This window comes from Leucoraja erinacea, chromosome 1, assembly GCF_028641065.1.
Source record: "Leucoraja erinacea ecotype New England chromosome 1, Leri_hhj_1, whole genome shotgun sequence".
In the NCBI taxonomy this organism is placed as follows: Eukaryota; Metazoa; Chordata; class Chondrichthyes; order Rajiformes; family Rajidae; genus Leucoraja; species Leucoraja erinaceus.
The window spans coordinates 9,825,274-9,839,374 of NC_073377.1; the positions used below are offsets into that span (position 1 = coordinate 9,825,274).

The window sequence follows — 14,101 nt, forward strand, 5'->3', positions numbered from 1 at the left end:
CACTTCCTTAAGAACCCTGGGTGCAGACTATCAGGCCCTGGGGATTTATCAGCCTTCAGTCCCATCAGTCTACCCAACACCATTTCCTGCCTAATATGGATTCCCTTCAGTTCCTCCGCCGCCCGGGATCCTCTGGCCACTAGTACATCAGGAAGATTGTTTGTGTCCTCCTTAGTGAAGACGGATCCAAAAGTACCTGATCAACTCATCTGCCATTTCCACGTTCCCCATAATAAATTCACCTTTTTCAGTCTTCAAGGGTCTTAACTATTTTTTTCCTCTTCACATACCTAAAGTCAACATTCCAGGTCGTCGACCTTTCATTACATTTATCCTAAGGTGGAGACATTTGGTTATGAAGAAAGACGTAACTTTAAACTTTAGTGATACAGTGCAGAAGCATTCCTCTTGTCCCACTGAGTCCGTGCCAACCAGTGATCCCAGTACATTAACACTACCCTACACACCAGGGACAATTTACAATTTTGACCGAAGCCAATTAACCTTCAAACCTGTACGTATTTGGAGCGTGGGAGGAAACCTGAGCACCCAGAGAGTCCGTGGCTCTCTAGTGCATCCTGAAAGTGCCTCCTCCAATTTGATGGGTCATGACTGATCTGCACTGAGGCTAAAACACAATGAACTAGATGGTCCTTCAGTGGGATTCACTCTAAGTCCTAATGCAAGGTTTTGACCTGAAATGTCATCCGTACCTTCTTACCCGCTCTTGCTGCTCGGACCACTGACTTCCTACACCAGGTTGTTTATTGCTTGAGTAAAAGTCTATGCTGTCTGAGATTTTTTTACCTCAGTTATCCCTCTGTTCCCTAATATTTTATTTATGTTCCTCCCACAGGATAAACAAGACATTTTCTCACGGTAAGTCATTTAGAGTCATAGAGTCGTGGAGTATTACAGCACGGAAACTGAGCCTTTGCCTCAATTGTGTTTGTCGTAAAAGATACACATCAATGCCCGTCACATTTGCCCGTGTTTGACCCATTTCCCTTTGACTTTTTCCATTCATGTATCCGTCCAAATGTCTTTTAAATCTATATATTGTACCTGCTTCAACCACTTTTTTTCATAAGTTCATAAGCAATAGGAACAGAATTAAGCCATTCGGCCCGTCAAGTGCAGGCAGGTGGGACTAAGGGGAAAAAAAGTTGTTCGCCATTCTATCATGGCTGATCTATCTTTCCCTTTTAACCCCATCCTCATGCCTTCTCCCCATAACACCAGATAACCCCAGACACCCGTACTAATCAAGGATCTATCTATCTCTGCCTTAAAAACATCCACTGACTTGGCCTACCTAGCCTTCTGTGGTAATGTATCACACAGATTCACCTCCTCTGACTAAAGAAATTAATCCGCATCTCCTTCCTAAAGGAACATCCTTTAATTCTGAGGCCATTGCCTGCAGTCCCAGACAGCTCGTTTCATATACAGCCCACCCCTATGTGTGAAAACGTTGCCCCTCAAATTGCTATTAAATCATTCCCTCTTCATCTTAATCCTAGGCCCTCTAGTCCTTGATTCTCCAACTCTGGGGAAAAGACTGTGTGCATACACCCTATTTACACACTCTATGACTTTATACATCTTCAGAAAGTTTATCTATCTTTCTCCTATGTTCAAAGGAATAAAGCTCCAAGCTGCCCAACCCATTCCTGCAACTCTGTCCCTCAACCCCTGGCAACATTCTCGTAAATCCGACAAACTATGTGTTTTGCAATGAACCTGAATTGTACATAATTCAAAATTCAGAATGGTGTAAGCAAGTTAGTTGAAATATTTATGTGTGTGAAGGGACTGCAGATGCTGGTTTACACCACAGAGAAAATGTTGGAGTAACAATGATCAGGCAGCATCTCTGGAGAAAAGGCATAGGCGACATTATGGTTTGAGTCTCTTCATCAGTCTAATAGAAACATAGAAAATAGGTGCAGGAGAAGGCCATTCGGCCCTTCGAGCCTGCACCACCATTCAATATGATCATGGCTGATCAATGAAGTGCCTCGACCCGAAACGTCATCTATTTCTTTTCTCCAGGGATGCTGCCTGACCTGTTGAGTTCCTCCAGCTTTTTATGTCTATCTTAGTTGAAATATGTTGTTTTATTATTCAATCAAACAGTTTTTAATAACAAATAAACAGGTTTTGTTGCAAAGTTTTAGCCCATACTCAAACATTTGAAGCATTATAAGTAATTCAGTTTATCGGGTTCGGGATCGAACCCGGGTCTCCGGCGCTGCAAGCGCTGGGAAGGGCTTGTCCCACGAGCATGCGACTGCATGCGGCAAGCGCGACCAAACCGGAAGCAGGGGCCGCGCGGAGGTTGAGTGATCCCCGTACAGGGCCTGTCCCACCAGCATGCGACTGCATGCAGCGAGCGCGACCAAACCGGAAGCGGGGGCCGCGCGGAGGTCGAGTGATCCCGTACGAGTTGACGTGAAGTTCGAGCGAAGTCCGCGGGAAGTTTGCGCTAGGCGTACGCCGTCAAGACGCTGCGTACGGTGTTGAGACGGTGCGTATGGCGTAGAGGCGGTGTGTACGGCCACAATGCGGCTGCGGGCCGGCAGGCCGTTGCCGCGCGGAATTTTTGAACAGTGTCAGTTTTTCGGAGCCCCGCGCGATGTCGGGACAAGCTCCGCACAACTCCATACGGCTCCGGCGATCGAAGTGGGACCGGCCACGCGAGGCCGTACGGCTCAAGCGACCACGTTAGGTCGCGTTTGCCGCATGCAGTCGCATGCTCGTGGGACAGGCCCTTAAGGCTGCACCACCGTGCTGCCCTAAAGCCAACAAAATTCCTTTATTTAGTAGGGCTATACTGGCCAATGTGGTGTTTGCATAAAGCTGTTGGATACCAGAACAGTTCCATGCTAAACGTTTCTAAACTTAAACATCTAATATATTTACACCTTTCACTATTCAGCGTATTTAAATAATCTCAGAGGACTTTGAAAAATAAATGCATGATCGTCTTTAACATTTCCCTGCTGGTGAAGTTATCTTTAACTTCAATAACCAAGCTTTCACCCTGAGCTCTTATCCCTTCTTTTATTCTTCACACATCTGCAATAACGAGCTTACAACCAAATACTCCATCAGTTGCAGATTTTAAATCTTCATCAGCTGCTGTCAGTTCTTGAGTCAAGTGCTAAAAGGTGTGAGCGTTCCATATTGGTATTTTTTTCACAAAAAGTGACAGTTCATTCCAAAAGAAAATAATTCTCTTTTCACTATAGAAGGAAAAAAAACATCTGGCACCATGTGTTCAGTTCAGTCCAGTCCCACGATCACCAAGGAGACTTAACTACTTCCAGCAAGAGAGGATATTCTGTCTCCAGGATCTCATGGGTTTCTTTAGCACATAATAAAGATGCAAACAGCTAGAAATTAAAGAGCACAATTCCAGTAGCAAAACGTCCTGGGGTACCTTATTAAAGATGGAGGGAGCAAATGCTTCGTAGACACATGAGAAGAGTTATGCAGACTGACTAAAACTTTGTTCAAATAAGTCACTTTTGAGCAGACTTTTGTAGACGGGGGAATTGGAGCAAGCTAAGGGGGTTGAGCAAGTGTTCAGCATGCAGAGCTACGATGGCTCAATGATATCATCAATGTTTGAAACATAGATTTTTTTAGATTTAGATTTTTTTTTACATTTAGTTCCTTTATTTGTCATTCAGACCTTTCGATCTGAACAAAATGTCATTGCCTGCAGCCTTACATATAATAATAAACAACAAAACACACAATAAACAAATTAACATCCCCCACAAATTAACATCCAGAAACATAGAAACATATAAAATAGGTGCAGGAGTAGGCCATTCGGCCCTTCGAGCTTGCACCCCCATTCAATATGATCATGACGGATCATCCAGCTCAGTATCCTGTATCTGCCTTCTCTCCATACCCCCTGATCCCTTTAGCCACAAGGACCACATCTAACTCCCTTCTTAAATATAGCCAATGAACTGGCCTCAACTACCTTCTGTGCCAGAGAATTCCCGAGATTCACCACTCTCTGTGTAAAAAATGTTTTTCTCATCTCGGTCCTAAAAGATTCCCCCTTTATCCTTAAACTTGAAGAGAGGTGGCACGGTGGCGCAGTGGTAGAGTTGCTGCTTTACGGCACCAGAGACTCAGGTTCCATCCTCACTACGAGCGTCGTCAGTACGGAGTTTGTACGTTCACCCTGTGACCGTGTGGGTTTTCTCCGGGTGCTCCGGTTTCCTCCCACATTCCAAAGACGTGCAGGCTTGTAGGTTAATTGGCTTTGGTAAAATTGTAAAATGCCCTGAGTGTGCAGAAGAGTGTTAGTGTACAGGGTTTGCACGGGCTCAGTGGGCCAAAGGGCCTGTTTCCATGCTGTATCTCTAAAGTCTAAAATCTAAAGAGTAAAAAGGATCCAAATTGGTCATAGCAAGGATAAATAATGGGATACAGTGGTTAAAGCAGATGCAAGGGACCCCACTGGAAAGACTGACGTCACATCAATTAAATGTGGCTTTGGAAACATGCTGAAGTACATGCCCCAATTAGCATCAATGTGCCTTAGCATTAGTCTTACCAATGATCTGTCGTGGGCCAACCACACTGAAGAGTCAGTCAAGGAAGCACATCAACGCCTCTACTTCCTGAGGAGACTGAGAAAATTCAGCATGCGTCCGATGACTCTAACAAACATCTACAGATGCACCGTGGAAAACATGAAGAAGGTCCGAAGAAGGTTCTCGACCCGAAGCGCCACCTACTCCATCTCTCCAGAGATGCCGCCTGACCCGCTGAGTTACTCCAGCATTTGGTGTCTATCTTCAGTGTAAACCGGCATCTGCAGTTTCTTCCTACACGCAGGTGTCAGGCATCACAGTTTAGTTTGGGAGCAGCTCTGCCCAAGACAAATTGCAGAGATTAGTGGATGTGGCCTAGTCCAGCACATGACCATATTGGGTGGTGGGCCCAAGGGCCCCGTTCCCATGCCGTATCTCTAAACCCTTTAAACTTAACGGCGCTTCTTCCAACCTTATGATGGATGGAAGGTCACAGATAAAGCAGTAGAAGATGGTTGAGCTCAGGACACTGCCCTGGGGAACTGCTCTGTAATGGGGAGAATTGATGTCCAGCAACCACAACCACTTTCCTTCATGTGAGGGATGACTAATCATTGGAGGTTTATCCCTTGATGGTGATTAGCATCCATTATATGATGCCTCCTTAATACCATACTGCATCAAATGCTGCCTTGATGTCAAGAGCTGTCACACTCATGACACCGTTAGATTCCAGATTAGTTTTGTTTAGAGATACAGCGTGGAAGCAGGCCCTTCAGCCCACCGAGTCCGCACCAACCAGCGGTCCCTGCCCACTAATACTATCCTGCACACACTATATAACCATATAACCATATAACAATTACAGCACGGAAACAGGCCATCTCGACCCTTCTAGTCCGTGCCGAACACATAATCTCCCCTAGTCCCATATACCTGCGCTCAGACCATAACCCTCCATTCCCTTCCCATCCATATAACTATCCAATTTATTTTTAAATGATAAAAACGAACTTGCCTCCACCACCTTCACTGGAAGCTCATTCCACACAGCTACCACTCTCTGAGTAAAGAAGTTCCCCCTCATGTTACCCCTAAACTTCAGTCCCTTAATTCTCAAGTCATGTCCCCTTGTTTGAATCTTCCCTACTCTCAGTGGGAAAAGCTTTTCCACGTCAACTCTGTCTATCCCTCTCATCATTTTAAAGACCTCTATCAAGTCCCCCCTTAACCTTCTGCACTCCAAAGAATAAAGCCCTAACTTGTTCAACCTTTCTCTGTAACTTGCTGAAATGTTGCTGAAACCCAGGCAAAATTCTAGTAAATCTCCTCTGTACACTAGGGACAATTACATTTTATACCAAGCCAATTAACGATCTGTAGGTGCGTCTTTGGAGTGTGAGAGGAGACCGAAGATCTCGGAGAAAACCCACACAGATCACGGGGAGAAAGTACAAACTCCGTACAGGCAAGCACCCATAGTCAGGATTGAGCCCTGGTCCCGGACACTGTAAGGCAGCAACTCCTCCGCCCTAAATCTTTGATTCTTTTTGGTCAAATGCGTATGACGAGGCCTGGAGCTGAGTGGTTTTGGCCAAACCCAACGCAGATACAGTGAGCAGGTTATTGGTGAGTGAGTTCCACTCAGTAGTTCCACTTCTGGCGATGCCTTCCATCATTTGGCTGATGATTGAGAGATGCCTGATTGGGAGGTAATTAGCCAAATCGGATTTTCCAGCTTTCCGTAAACAGTACATTCTTGAGCAATTTTCCACATTGAGCTGATTCACATATTATAAACTGCACTTGGCCAGAAGTGCAGTTTTTTCGGAAGCGGAGGTCTTCGGCATCAGAACCAGAATGTTTTCTGATCTCACAGCCTCTGTGGCATCCAGTTCTCTCAGCTGTATCCTCACTTCGCATTGAGTGAATCAACTTGGCTGACGACTGACTTCGGTGGCGATGAAGCACTCAGGAGGAAGCCAATATGAATCATCCACTCCACTTGTTGACGGAAACTGCTGGCGGCTAATCCATGACCTGCAGACAAGGTGTGGGAGAGCACGATGGTGAGGTGTTGAAAGTAATAAGCCGAATAAAAAATCTGGAGATGGCATTCATCCTTGCGACGTTACACATGCTGCAAGATTCCCAATCTGTTCCCTCAGGACTTTCAACTACTTTTCAACGTTGAGAGAAAATCAAATCAAATTTTAACGGTTAGATTTACACTGTTGTGACTGTAATCATACAAAGAATATTTGAGATTAGAATGGGGTACAGAAAGGATCTGTAATAAGCACAACCAGAAATCCAAAATGGAAATAACTTGACCTATGCAAATTTAAGGCACCAGAAAACCCAAATATCTTAGTCAAATTATTCTGAATTTTGGGGGAGTTTTAGCTAAATTTACCAGTTATAAAACTGCCAATATCTGATACAGGAAATCAAAAAGAAAAACAAATGCTGAGCATCTGCGATTTTAACAGACAATGCTGGAGTCTCTCAGCATGTCAGGTGATATCTGCGGAAAGAGAAATGGTTAATATTTTCGATCAATGTTTGATATTTTTGGTGTGAAGAAGGGTCTTGATCCAAAACGTCACCCATCCATCCATGTTCTGCAGAGGTGCTGCCTGACCTGCTGAGTTACTCCAGCACTTTGTGCCCTTTTGTGTATTAAGCAGCATCTGCAGTTCTTTGCCGATGTACTTTATTTCTAACTTTGTCAGTTATCTATGTTTCTCCTTCCACATATGCTGTCTGGCCTGCTGGGTTTTCCAGCATCTTCTGTTTTTATTTAAGATGTGATACAGAGCTGGTTTTACATCATAGTAAACGGTATTTTCCAATCAAGTAAACAGAATGCGGAGCTGGTTATGATACCTGGTCTCCACCCAGACCTGTGAGTGTCTCACCTGCTGTAATTGAGCCACACAGTGGCACAGCAGTAGAGTTGCAGCCTTACAGCGCTTGCAGCGCCAGTGACCCGCGTTTGTTCCTGGCTACGAGTGTATGTCTGTACGGACAATCCTCCGTGGATTGTCACCTTGTCGTGGTGGGGAAGCTTGTGTGGTCCTGAGATCCTGAGAGCGATGCCGTCTGGTAGGGCCACCCATGGCGGTAAGGTCGAGGGGGAGGTCTCTGACAAAGAGCAATCCAACCAAGACCTTAACGGTGGAACACGCGGAGGACGATGACTGACTTTAGTGGAGCGTCACAACGGCTGGGAAGGGGGATGAAGGCTGCAGCAGAAAAGGGTCTCCGGTCGTCTTGGACTCCGTGCCACTGGATCCTGACCCAGATCATTCAAGGTGGCTATCTGTGCACCAGTCTCCCCACGTTAAACAAAGTCACGCACAGGTGTCCTCCATATAGGGAATTTGTACGTTCTCCCCGTGACCTGCTTGTGTTTTCTCCAAGATCTTCGGTTTCTTCCCACACTCCAAAGATGTACAGGTTTGTCGGTTAATTGGCTTGGTAAATGTACAAATTGTCCCTAGTGTGGGATGGTGTTAATGCGAGGGGATTGCTGGTTGGTGCGGACTCGATGGGCCGAAGGGCCTGCATCCTCGCTGTTTCTTCTAAACTAAACTAAACTGTCAGCTTAAAATTACTCTCAATGCTGAAATTTGGTACCTGGCATATAGAAAACCTGTCATCATTCCTCCGTGGCCACTGGGTCAAAATTCAGGAACTTCCTCCTCGCTCTACCTGTGATTTAAGAGGTGGTTTCCACACCACCTTCCCAAGAGCAATGTGGAATGGGCAGTAGATCCCGGACTTGTCTGCAAAACCCATATTCTGTATGTATATGACGAAACAATCTTGCCTTTGGATACCTTTGTTCAAGATACCTTGCATACTTAAACTCTTCACGTGATATAAACTCTATCTTCCCTCCATCAATCATTCCTTATTTATTCCAAGCCTTACTCCTTCTCAAAATCTTTCAATTACATTATCTAAATGGTGGCCGATTAGGAAAAGGGGAGATGCAACGAGACCTGGGTGTCATGGTACACCAATCATTGAAAGTAGGCATGCAGGTGCAGCAGGCAGTGAAGAAAGCGAATGGTATGTTAGCATTCATAACAAAAGGATTTGAGTATAGGAGCAGGGAGCTTCTACTGCAGTTGTACAGGGTCTTGGTGAGACCACAACTGGAGTATTGTGTACAGTTTTGGTCTCCAAATCTGAGGAAAGACATTCTTGCCATAGAGGGAGTACAGAGAAGGTTCACTAGACTGATTCCTGGGATGGCAGGACTTTCATATGAAGAAAGACTGGATTGACTCGGCTTGTACTCGCTAGAATTTAGAAGATTGAGGGGGGATCTTATAGAAACGTTCAAAATTCTTAAGGGGTTGGACAGGCTAGATGCAGGAAGATTGTTCCTGATGTTGGGGAAGTCCAGAACAAGAATTCACAGTTTAAGGATAAGGGGGGAATCTTTTAGGACCGGGATGAGAAAATCATTTTTTACACAGAGAGTGGTGAATCTCTGGAATTCTCTGCCACAGAAGGTAGTTGAGGCCAGTTAATTGGCTATATTTAAGAGAGAGTTAGATGTGGCCCTTGTGGCTAAAGGGATCAGGGGGTATGGAGAGAAGGCAGGTACAGGATACTGAGTTGGATGATCAGCCATGATTATATTGAATGGCGGTGCAGGCTCGAAGGGCCGAATGGCCTACTCCTGCACCGATTTTCTATGTTTCTACGTTTCTCAAAATCTTTCAATTACATTTGATCCACTCTCCTGTTTATTTTACACCATTATGGTGGCGCAGCGGTAAAGCTACTGCCTTACAGCGCAGGAGACCCGGGATCGATTGTGACTACGGGTGCTGTCTGTATGGAGTTTGTACGTTCTCCCCGTGACCTGCGTGGGTTATCCCCATGGTCTTTGGTTTCCTCCCACACTCCAAAGCCATAAAGGTTTGTAGTTTAATTGGCTTTGGTGTAAAATGTACAATTGTCCCTAGTGTGTGTTGGGTAGTGTTAATCTGCGGGGATTGCTGGTCGGTGCGGACACGATGGGCCGAAGGGCCTGCTTCTGCGCTGGATCTCTAAACTAAATTAAACGATTAGTGATATTTGAAACTTTAACTCGTTTTAAGATGGAGACCACAAGGAACTGCAGAAGCTGGTTTACAAAAAATATATATTTGTCATGTGACCCAGAATCTCCAGTTTCTTTCCACATCACAAAGATATGCTGGTTGCTGGCTTTGTTATTCGTTTTTAGATTTAGAGATGCAGCGAGGAAACAGGCTCTCGGCCCAGCGAGTCCGCACCGACCAACAAACAAGCACCCACTTACCTCGGCGTAGAGCTGGACAGGTCGCTTACATTTCGTCAACACCTGGCTGGTCTCCGCATCAAGGTCATGGCACATAGTGGCCTCATCCAAAGCCTGGCAGGAACAAGTTGGGGAGCCAGTCCATCAACTCTTCGTATCTCTGCCTTAGCTCTTGTGTATGCCCCAGCTGAGTACTGTGCACCCGTGTGGAGTAGAAGCAGACACACAGGCCTGGTGGACACGAGCCTGAACAGCATCTTGCGAATCATCACTGGGTGCCTTCAACCTACTCCAGTCGAGCAGCTCCTTGTACTTGCAGGCATTCCGCCTGCAGGGATCCGGAGGCAAGCAGCAACTCTGGCACTATCTTGTCGTGCCATGGACCCAGATCACCTCCTCCATCAGGCTATCAGCAGAGACCCCGACTGAAGTCTCGTCACATGGAAAACAACTCCTAGCATCCATCCATCCAGCCAACTGAGATAAAAGCACACTGGATAGCCACCAAGTGGTCACAGGAGTGGATGAACCTCATCTCCATTACACAGCTCCATCTCTTCACCAGATAAACGCTGTCCAGGGTCTGAGTTCCCCAGAGGAGCATGGGTGAAGCTCAACAGACTTGGTACTGGAGTTGGGCGTTTCAATGCCAGCATGTGGAGATGGGGGCTCCTCCAGAGCCCAGCCTGTGAATGTGGAGCAGAACAACAGACAGCCAACCATGTCATCTCTGGGTGCCCGCTCTACCCACCCACCAAATGGAGCTCAGGGCCTGACAGACATTGAAGCAGAGACAACAACCTGGCTGCTCAACACCCGGCTTGAGACCTAACTATTCCTTTGGTTTATTTATCTTTCATTTGCACGAAGAAGCGATCCCTTCCCTGCACAATCATCACGAGGGATGATTTTTACATTTATACCAAGCCAATTAATGTACAAACCTGCAATCTTTGGAGTGTGGGAGGAAACCGAAGTTCTTGGGGAAAACCCACGCAGGTCACAGTGAGATCATACAAAGTCTGTACACACAAGCAAGGATCGAACCCAGGTCTCTGGCGCTGTAAGGCAGCATCTCTACTGCTGCGCCACCGTACCACCCCTTAATCGGCTGTTGTAAGCTACCCCTAGCGTATAAGGCTGGTGTGGGAACTTGGGAGTATTCATGGGTGTGAGAGAGAATTGGTTCAAGAAAAATAAGTATTGGGATTAGAGAGTTGGTAGGGACTCAATGGGCAGCAAATAATCCTTCTATGTTGCAATGAAATATGGAAATATTTATGTGGAGGGCGAATGAGAGCAGAATAAGATACTCCGTTATATTCAGCAGCTGTTTAGTCTCTGCCGGTAACATTCCACCTTCAGCCTCTCGCTCAAACCTGTTCATTTGCTGATAAATTGTCAAATCCTGTCCCGAATGTTCATGATAACACAACTGACGTGGCTCCCCAAAGGGCAAATTTGACAAAAAGACTTTATATTAAATATGTATCAAAATATATATTTTGATTTCAGTAACATAATTGAGAATGAAAGAGTCATGCAAGATAGATACATTAGCCCCCTGTGGAGCTCCGTGTTTTATTAGCAGTTTTTGTTACGTCCTTTATAGGCTTACTGGAGGAAGATTCAAGCTTATGAGAAAAAATTTTCTTTGCAGTAATAACTTACAGTACATAATCAATTCTGCACAGATCTGAATACAGTCAGTTTAAAATTAACAGGCATGCACCCCACATCTGTTGTGTCCATTAAACGCTGAGAATCATGTAATCCTATATTTCTGATTGCACATGATGATATCATTCTCCCAGGGGTCATGCCTGGGAACTTGTCCAAGCATATATCTTGGATATGGATTAACTTCCTTTGTGAAGTCATTGTGTTGTCTATGTAACCTACTAATAGCCAGTTAAGATTTGCCAAATAATGATGAAAGTACCCTTACTTGGGTCATAACAAATGGAAGATCCCAAATCCACTTTTCAAAGTTAGGAACTAAAAAAAATATCTCTGAGGTAAATTGTCCTCAATGGGAATCAAATAGGATGGAGGTCCCGGCGCGACTGCTTTCCCTGTCAGACAGAGACTACCCCCCCCCCCCCCAGTCTCTCCGATAACTACTGAGCACATTTGGGAATGCATGTGCATCTATTAATGTGTATAATGTGTGCGATCGTGCGTGAAAGAAGTCTGATCTTCTCCTAATCGCCCAAATCTTGTGCAGCTTCTGCTTGCGCTGTGATGGGGCTGAGACTTCATCTGTCCGATGGTGCAAGATGGCCAGGGGTTGCCAAATGAGGGAGTGGAGTTGCCACCGCCTTGCTGAAATGAAAGTGCTTTCACTGCGTGAAATCCCATGTGGAAGGCTGATTCGGGACCTCCACTTTCCTTGATGGACTGGTCAGCCACGCTCCACGCATTTCAGTTTAGTTTATTGCCACGTGCAATGAAGTACAGTATAGTTTAGTTTAGTTTGAGTTTGGAGATACAGCGTGGAAACAGGTCCTTTGGCCCACCCAGTCCGCGTCGACCAGCGACCCCCACACGTTAACACTATCCTGCACGCAATAGGGACAATTTACAATTTTACCAAGCCAATTAACCTGTACATCTTTGGAGTGTGGGAGGAAACCGAAGACCTCGGAGAAAACCCACAAGGTTATGGGGAGAACGTAGAACCTCCGTACAGACAAGCACCTGAAGTCGGGATCGAACCCGTGTCTCTGGCACTGCAAGCGCTGTCAGGCAGCAAGTCTACCGCTGCGCCTCCGTGTTGCGTGCTAACCAGCCAGCTGATGTGGATTCTCCTCAGCCTTCTCCTGTAAGTTACAGTAGGCTCTGAATCCTGCACAGCAGAGTGTGTGTGGGACACAGCTTCTGTGAAGCTTGCACCCAGGCTGGCTTTTCCCATTCTCACTTCCCCTACATTAATATTGTGTCTTCATCCTCATGCTGATACACTTTGACTTGCAACACTTGGCCATCTTCAAGAAGAAGGGTGGAGTGTGTGAGAAGGAGAGAGATGGGTGTCTGTGAGAAAATAAGACACACGCATGTTGACGTCATGTTCAGTTTGTAACTTAGAAGGGGCTGTGGGTTGAGAGTTTAGGATGAGTTTAGTTTATTGTCACGTGTAGCGAGGTACAGTGATAAGCAGTGAAAAGAGGGAGGTGTGATGAGAGAAGTTTGATTGAAACTGAGCAGCCCACCCTACCCTCAATTGACCACAAACTCTGAAATGATCCTTCCAATTACAAAGAACAATTTATTTTTTGATGTCGAGAGCAGTTAGAAAGTGATAAAGTGTGGAAACAGGCCCTTCGGCCCAACTTGCCCACGCTGCTTGCATTTGGCCCATATCCCTCTATACCTGCCCTTTCCATAAACCTGTCCAAATGTCTTAACATTTTGGGCAGTTGGTTAAAGTAATGTGGCTATACCTGCCCCTATCAATTAGTCGCTCCAGGTGCGATTTTGCTTGTCCCAGGAGAGGAAGGGATATGTGTTAGTGAGTGTTTATCAATGCGTTTTAGTGATGTGGTAGTCACAGTTGACGAGCAGGACGTTTGTGCAAGCTGAATGACGACAGAGATTGGAGGAGGGTGAGTGATGAGACTGCGATGCTTTGAGCACTAGCAGAGGGGCGAGTGTCGTTGGTGGGTCTCGGCCCTTCAGCCCACCGATCCCGTGCCGACCAGCAATCCCTGCACGCCAACACTATCCTACACACTAGGAACAACTAGAATATACTAGAACTAGAACAACTAGAACACTCACTAGAATTTAGAAGATTGAGGGGGGATCTTATGGAAACTAACAAAATTCTTAAGGGGTTGGACAGGCTAGATGCAGGAAGATTGTTCCCGGTGCTGAAGAAGTCCAGAACAAGGGGTCACATTTTAAGGATAAAGGGGAAATCTTTTAGGACCGAGATGAGAAAACATTTTTCACACAGAGAGTGGTGAATCTCTGGAATTCTCTGCCACAGAATGTAGTTGAGGCCAGTTCATTGGCTATATTTAAGAGGGAGTTAGATGTGGCCCTTGTGGCTAAAGGGATCAGAGGGTATGGAGAGAAAGCAGGTACAGGATACTGAGTTGGATGATCAGCCATGATCATATTGAATGGCGGTGCAGGCTCGAAGGGCCGAATGGCCTACTCCTGCACCTATTTTCTATGTTTCTATGTAATTCATAATCTTGACCGAATCCAATTAAACTACAAACCT

The 14,101-nt window shown here is 45.7% G+C and overlaps 1 protein-coding gene across 1 annotated transcript in view; it reads left to right on the forward strand.

Moving 5' to 3' along the window:
• Positions 1 to 859: 859 nt before the first annotated feature.
• LOC129706586 (E3 ubiquitin-protein ligase TRIM39-like) overlaps positions 860 to 14,101 on the forward strand; it is a 35,039-nt gene continuing 21,797 nt past the window's right edge. Inside the window, exon 1 of the mRNA XM_055650968.1 lies at positions 860 to 879. The gene's annotated coding sequence lies outside the window, so the exon portion shown is untranslated. The remainder of the gene's footprint in view (positions 880 to 14,101) is intronic.